We start from the raw sequence: 7336 nt of genomic DNA on the forward strand, positions 1-7336 counted from the left end.
GTGACAGACCCCACCGCACGACTGACGTCAACCGACAACTGGGCCAGATGATGCCATGTTATCCGCACTATTGTTATAGTTTTGTACTGCCGTTTAACGAGCTAATGTTTGTTGGCAGTTGTAGTCATTCGTGAATTGAAATTTAGTACCATAAAACAACTTTGTAAAAAAAAATGTCTCACTAATGAAATCAGGGTGTAACGAGTCGTGTGTTCATCACGTGGAGGAAATCACTCTGAAAATTTGCTTTCAGTAAGCAAGTAACAAAGACAGATACAGTAAAATTATGCACATTAAATACCTGTGTATCTTTAATTTAATTAAACATTATTACCACAAAAACAAAAGCATATTTCTCAATCTTTACCATTGTTATGTATGAACAAGTCCTGATTTTTCCTTGCATTGCGAAGCTGCAGTTTAGCATTTTCCATTACAAACCACATACTACACGTACCAGCCAGCAAAGTTTAAAAACACACAGGATTGAATGAGCTACCCAAGTCTGCTAAGGGACTACTGGAGATCTCCTGAGATAACGGACAATGTATTTGTTCTACTACATACTTTTTTCTATGGCATTTCTATGCAATACACTCTACGCCACTAGACTCTCCCGCACTGCACTCTATGCCAATCCACTCTACGCCACTCTAATCTACGGTGCACCAATGCACTCTGACACTGCATGCTAGGCCACTTCACTCTACACCTCTGTCTTCTACTCTGCACTACTCTACTTTATGCCACTGCACTCTATCCCACTCTAACATGCACAACTGCACTCTATACCACTCCAGTCTAGGCCATCCCACTCTACTCTGCACCACTCCACTCTACACTACGCCACACCACTCTAAACCACTCTACTCTGCACCACTGCACTTTATACCACTGCACTCTATGCCAATGCACTCTACTCTGTACTGCTCCACTCTACCCTGCACCATTCCACTGCACACCACTTCACTCTACTCTGAAACAATCTACTCTACCACACTGCAATCTATCCCACTGCTTCACTCTATGCCACTGCACTCTGTGCCACTGCAATCTATGCTGCACCACTCTATTCTACGTCACTCTACTCTAAACCAGTGAAATCCACAAGATTGTACTCTACACCACTTTACTCAAAACCAATGTACTTTATGCCACTGTACTCTATGCCAACTACTCTACATCACTACACTCTATGCCACTATTATCTACTCTGCAACACTCTACTCTATGCCACTGTATTCAGCGCCACTCTACACCATTGTGTTCTATGTCACTGCACTCTGTACCACTCTATTCTGCTCTGCACCGCTGTATTCTATGTCACTGCACTCTACTTTGGACCACTCTACTCTATGCCACTGCACTCTACGCCAATGCATTCTAGGCCACTCTACTCTACACCACTGCACTCTCCACAACTGAACTCTTCGCCACTCAACTGCACTCCGCGCCAATGCACTCTACGCCACTATACTCTGCATCAGTCCACTCTACGCCACGGCACTCTGTGCCACTCTACTCTACACCTCTGCACTATACCCTGCATCACTCCACTCTACCCTGCACCACTCCACTCTACGCCAGTTCACTCTGCTCTGAAACAATCTACTTTACGCCACTGCACTGTACGCCACTGTACTCCGTACAATTAAACTCTGCGGCATTGCACTAAACGCAACTGCAATCTATGCTGCGCCACTCTACTCTACACCACTCCACTTTCTTTCCACTCCACTCTGTCACTGCTCTCTTCACCAATATACTTTACACCACTTCACTCAAAGCCAATGCACTCTATACTACTGCACTCTATGCCAATCTACCCCACTTTACAACACTCCACTCTATGATGTTCTACTCCACTCACACCCTCTCCTCCACTCTATGCCACTCCACTCTGTGCCTCTCTATGATACTATTCAATTCTACGACACTCTACACAACTCCCTCTACACCACTCCATGGCACTTTTCTCCACTCTAGTCTACGACACGCTCCTCCACTCTACTTTACTCCATTGTATGCCACTCCACTCCTCTCTATGCCACTCCACTCTATGACAGTCTGCTCCACTCCAGGTCACTCCACAACACTCTACTCCATCCTATGCCAGTCCACTCTCGTATACTACTCCATTCTATCCCACTCCACTTTATGACAATCTGCTCTGTTCTACTGCACTCTACAACACTCTGTTCCACTATATGGAACTCCCTCTATGCCTCTCCATTCTGCTCTATGCCACTCCACAACCCTCTATGCCACTGCACTCTATGTCACTCTACTCCACTCCATGCCACTCTACGACACTAAACTCTATGACACTCTACTCCACTCCACTGTTTGACACTCTATGCCATTCCACTCTACGCTACTCTACTCTAATATACACCACAATACACCACTATGCACCACTCTACGCCACTCCAGGCCACTCCACGACTCCCTACACCACTCTATAATACTGCACTCTACTCAACAACACTACTTTTTATGACACTCCACTCCACAGCACCCTCCTTTACACCACTAACGTTTAGCCATGATGAACAGCAGTCATGCTGGTGTACAAAATGGCTAAAACATTGGCAAAGCCAAAAGTTCTTGCGTAGTTGAGCCCTATTAGCTTTTCCAATGCTTATTTAAAGTATCTCATACGGTAGCTTGAAAACCTGGCATGGCTCCAATCCACTTTAACCAAACAGTGACAAGCTTAAAGTACATTAAAGGGCAACACATTCCCACAGTCCACATCTCTCTATTGGAAGCGCCAGGAAATAGTTTTTGGTTTATTGTTCTCTTAAAGCTAGTGTTATTATTTTTCTGCTTTTCTTAGTGTGATTGTTAAGTGCGAACCTGGCCCCAGGGGGAAATGGAACATGGTCCTAGGAAAAGGAAAACAAATAATTAACTGTGCCTGCTGCACCATCAAGAGCTGCTCCCCTGCAGCCTTGTTATTTGGCAAGACTGGGATTTACCAGTGCTGGTGGCGGACTTCTAGCAAAAGCTTTAGGCCCCTGCACTTACCAAATAAAGCTCGGCTGACAGAGCTTGTCAGGGCACAACGTGATCAATGACACGTGCCATGATTGGAAACTCCTCACATCATTCATTTGTTTGAAGCACTTAAACACTTTTATTACAGTACTGCCACAGTATATGTTGTGGCGGCAGAGGAAGCATGGTGTGTGGACTAGAATTTACTCAGATTCCTTCATGGAACTGAGTTGCTGTGTCTGGTTTCTGATAGTCTTCTCTGTAGGGTTTGACCAGTTTTTCAGTGGTGGCCCAGACTCGAAGCTAAGCTATTGTAAATACAATAAATAAGCGTCTAATTAACGATAACGACTAAACCTCCATCATGAGGGATCAAGAACACTGGGCCAGCATACCTACAATCGTATCTGCTTTCACAAACCTTCCAGACATCTCCGCTCGTCCGGACTCCGACTTGCACAAATCCCACGCACACGGAAAACTTGATTCGGTGGTCGAGCCTTGTCCAACATTGCTCCTAAAGTCTGGAACGACCTGCCACTACCAATAAGAGCCTTCTCCTCACTTCTTGTGTTTCGCAAGAAGCCGAAGACCTGGCTTTTTGAGTAGTCCCACTAGGCCCTAGGTGTGCCTAGACTTACACCTGCTCAGTGTCAGGAAACCCCTCACCCAGGGTGATAGCACGCTCGACAAATCTGCATAGCATAACATCAAGCAGACTGTATTGCTAGTAAAATATATATGGCGGGTCGTGGGACACTTTAAATCCAGGTATATTTAGGCTGTCAGCTGTGGTGTTGTGTGCTCAGTTGCAGGTATGGAACGGTAGGCGCGCCATGCCTTCGTCCTCTGGCCATCGCCACAGTAAAGCAGCGCTGTAGCAGTACCACTGTATATCTATCCCTCAATGAAAAGTAAGACGTATATGTTCACTCAGCATGCCAGATTTTCAGGATACCTCTGAATATTTAAACAAACTCCATTTAGATTCATTACATGGAAATGTATATTGTGGACATATCGAAAATGCGAAATGGATGTGTCCATCCTGGACCTAAATTGGACTCCCCTGCTCGAATGCCAAGTGAAGTTGCAACTGCTAGTCTTTTAGTTCTGAAAAAGAACTGCAATAAACTCATAGCACTTTTTTTTTTAGTACAGAGACTTGTCACCATGAGACTTTCACCCAGAGCAAGAGAGAGAAAGGAAGAAAAGGAAGACAGAAGGGAAAGGAAAACAATGGCAAAGGGGAAAAGCAGGGCCTGAAAATAACCAGTAAGAGTCATATATATTCAGGGACAGGCAGTGTAGGGTGGTGTGAGAAAGACTCACGAGGTGCCAACAAGACCACGCAAACTTATTTGATGACGCACTGTTGAGAGGTCTACTCACAGGTGGCTCCGGATGTCTCTCCTCGCTGCGGTCCTCACTTCCTCCCTGCACGCCTCGCTCCCTCCCGGCAGTGTGTGGATGGATGACTGTGGCCTGAGCCATGGCGCTGCCTTTAAAGGGGGGGTCGGTGACCGCGGCCTCTGTTGGCGATGTCTGTACCACTCAGTCCAAATTCCTGGACACCGGAGGCTCCGCACACAGCCAGGCAGAGAGGTATTTCCCTGAGCGGCAAATCCGTCTCCAAGGAACAGATTGGTACCCGGGGAGGAGCGGGCCGCCGCTCTGGTTCACACGCTGGACTCAGGGCCCCGACATTCATCAAATATCAAAAGCATATCCCGCCCTTTATTATTATTATTCAAGCTTCCTGGCACGAGCAGTGCGCGCCCGACTTTCCTTCAAAAAAAGTGCCCAACGAAAACTCTGCAAGCCCCGAAACCGTGTAATTTGTGTGTTTCCCACGACTGCCAAACTTAATCCAGACCTGAACAAAGACGCCACAGTGGGCCACGTATTTGCTCTGTTTAAATCAGAGGACCAATCACAGGGGGATCAGAACTGCCAACCACTTTTATCTTTGCTAATTCTTATCTGTGATAAAAGTGTCTAAAACGTGTGCTGGCAAACTAGTCTAGGAAAGTTATGTTCTCGTGATTGTAAGGCTGCCCGGGGTGGGGGTTGCGCAGCGGCCCGCCCCCTTGAGGGCGGCCGCCTTAGTGCCACAGGAAGGCACAGGGGTGGGAGGTCGTGTCCCTGGGCTTGACCTAGGGAGACCCCAGTCAGGTAGCTGCTTCCGGCGGGGAGGAGCCAAGGGGGGGGTACATATTCGGTCCCCGCCCCCTCCTCGCCCTCTTGTCCGCTCGTTTGCCTTGGCTACTGGTTCCGCGTCGGTCGTGTTCTCTTGGAGAGATAGAGTCACACTTCGATCGATCGCTCGCCTGGTACGATCGTCAGCGGCCCAGAACGTCCGCCTGTCGCGGTGAGTCTGCTTGAGGTGGGCGATATAAAAATGTGTACGTTGAAAGCCGGCGGTTAGACGTGTCCCAGTCGGCGGCTTCCCTTAGCCTTGGTTATTTGCCCTGGGAGGGGCTCTCATTGGGCCTGAGGTCCCTGGGGACGGGATGTGGTCCGGGGGCGAGACTGCAGACCTTGGGTTCGAGCCTCGTGGTCGCGTCCACAGCCTGTGATTTGGGCAAATCACTTAATCTCCTGCCGAATTTAGATAAGGTGCTCGTGTATAGCGTTGCAATACCTTCGGGTCGAGTCGCGCTATATAATTATGCAACACCGGGGTTGTAGCGTTACTGGGAAAGCCCGGACCAGGTCTTAGTACCCGACAACTGTGAGGTTGCTTCTGGCTCCAAATGTCCGATTTCTTTCACGGCGTCCCTGAGGCCGAGGCAGCTAGTTCAGGGGCGTAGGAGGCCTCGAGCTGCCATGTGTTTGCCACAAACATGGTGGAGTGGGTTGGCCGTACACAGGCTGACCCATGGTTCAGCGTCGCGCCATTTGCCGGGTCGGAAACACTGTCGGTGTTTAGTAATTTTCTGACGGTGAGCCTGGGTCCTTCGGACTCCTCCGAGAGCCTGGGTGGAGCGTAGAGCTATTGGATTGCTTGTGGGAGGCCCCGGCTGGGCCGGATTTAGGGCGATGAGACCGGGGCCATCGCACCTGTGCTGGCTTCTTGGGGGCGTCGGGTTTGGAAGCTTATCATGCTAGTTGAAGCACCGGATGCTGCGTCTCTGTATAGTTGTGGTTTCGACTTCGGTGATGTCCGTGCAGAGGGTGAATATGCCTGCTGCACAGAACGAGTGCCAAACAGATTTCAGAGTGCGTATGATGTACATAGGTTAGCTGCTTACTTTTTTGCAAAAGAGGCATCCTTTGTTACTTGCAATTTATACCTTGCAGTACCACGCCAGGAGCTGTCCTCCGGTGACTGATTTGACCGCCCCCCCTTACCCCTATGTAAGGCGGCCAAGCCCGGCCATTGCCTTGGCTGCGGGCTCCCTTGGGTGGGGGGCAGCTCCTGGGGTGCAGAGGGAGCGGCACCTCTCCCCTGGTCAGGGCAGCGGTCGGCAATCTGGGGGCGAGAGGTAGCTCGCATCGGGCCGGAGTTTCTTGGTTCAGCAACCCCCCCCCTCCTCTGGGGTTAAGGCCCCTCCCCTTGTTGCCCCGCTGCTCCCCTTTCGTTTCTGATCAATACGGCAGAGCCGGTAGCAGGGTTTCGGCCAGCATGGGCCGGAGGTTGTGTGCTGGGGGGGCTGCGAGGGCCGCGGCCCCCCCCCCCCCTTTCTACTGCACCGCACCAAAAGAAGGGACCCTTCTAGCAGGCTTTCTGCAGTGCGCAAGAAAGCTGCTTGGTCGGGCCCGCGATTAGAAAAGGATGTGGCGTAAGGGCATCAGGGGCAAAAGCTGCAAATTCCAGGCAAGCTGGCCTGGCAGGAATCCTGCTGGGCACCTCGCAAAGCAAAACAACCAGCACTGCCGGTCTGTGAATACACTACCGGGTCGAACAGAAGGGGAGACAGGAAAGAGTTCAAATCTCGAAAGGAACCTTCAGCGTCAAGGGGGTATGGGGGCGCGGAGTGCGTTACAAAACCCACCAAAAGAAAGATGGCAGGCTGGCAGCGAGCATGAGATAATTTGAAGGCAGAGATGTAAACCCCAGAGATACGAATCGAAGAAAATGCTGCACGGGATCACGAGCAATTTTCTGCAGACAAGGAGAAAGAAACGGAAAAGTGGCCTCCTGTCAATTCCGTGTTTGTGTGTTTTCACTCCGTGTGTTGGAATGTGGCCGCAACCTGTCCAGCAGCTGATCCAGGGAGTGGCCTGTGAGCAGCGCCGTGTACTGTAGGGCGATGTAAAAAGAGTGTTTACAGGTGGAAGTCAGACTTACACCCTGGACAAGTCATAAATTACACAAGCACGCGTGCTACGA

The 7336-nt window shown here is 49.8% G+C and overlaps 1 protein-coding gene across 1 annotated transcript in view; it reads right to left on the reverse strand.

Moving 5' to 3' along the window:
- The window catches only part of SERPINE3 (serpin family E member 3), a 54254-nt gene extending 49732 nt beyond the window's left edge, over positions 1-4522 (reverse strand). The window contains exon 1 of the mRNA XM_085620416.1: positions 4393-4522. The gene's annotated coding sequence lies outside the window, so the exon portion shown is untranslated. The remainder of the gene's footprint in view (positions 1-4392) is intronic.
- Between the last annotated feature and the right edge of the window lie 2814 nt (positions 4523-7336).

The sequence above is a fragment of the Triturus cristatus genome, chromosome 8, assembly GCF_964204655.1.
Source record: "Triturus cristatus chromosome 8, aTriCri1.1, whole genome shotgun sequence".
NCBI lineage: Eukaryota > Metazoa > Chordata > Amphibia > Caudata > Salamandridae > Triturus > Triturus cristatus.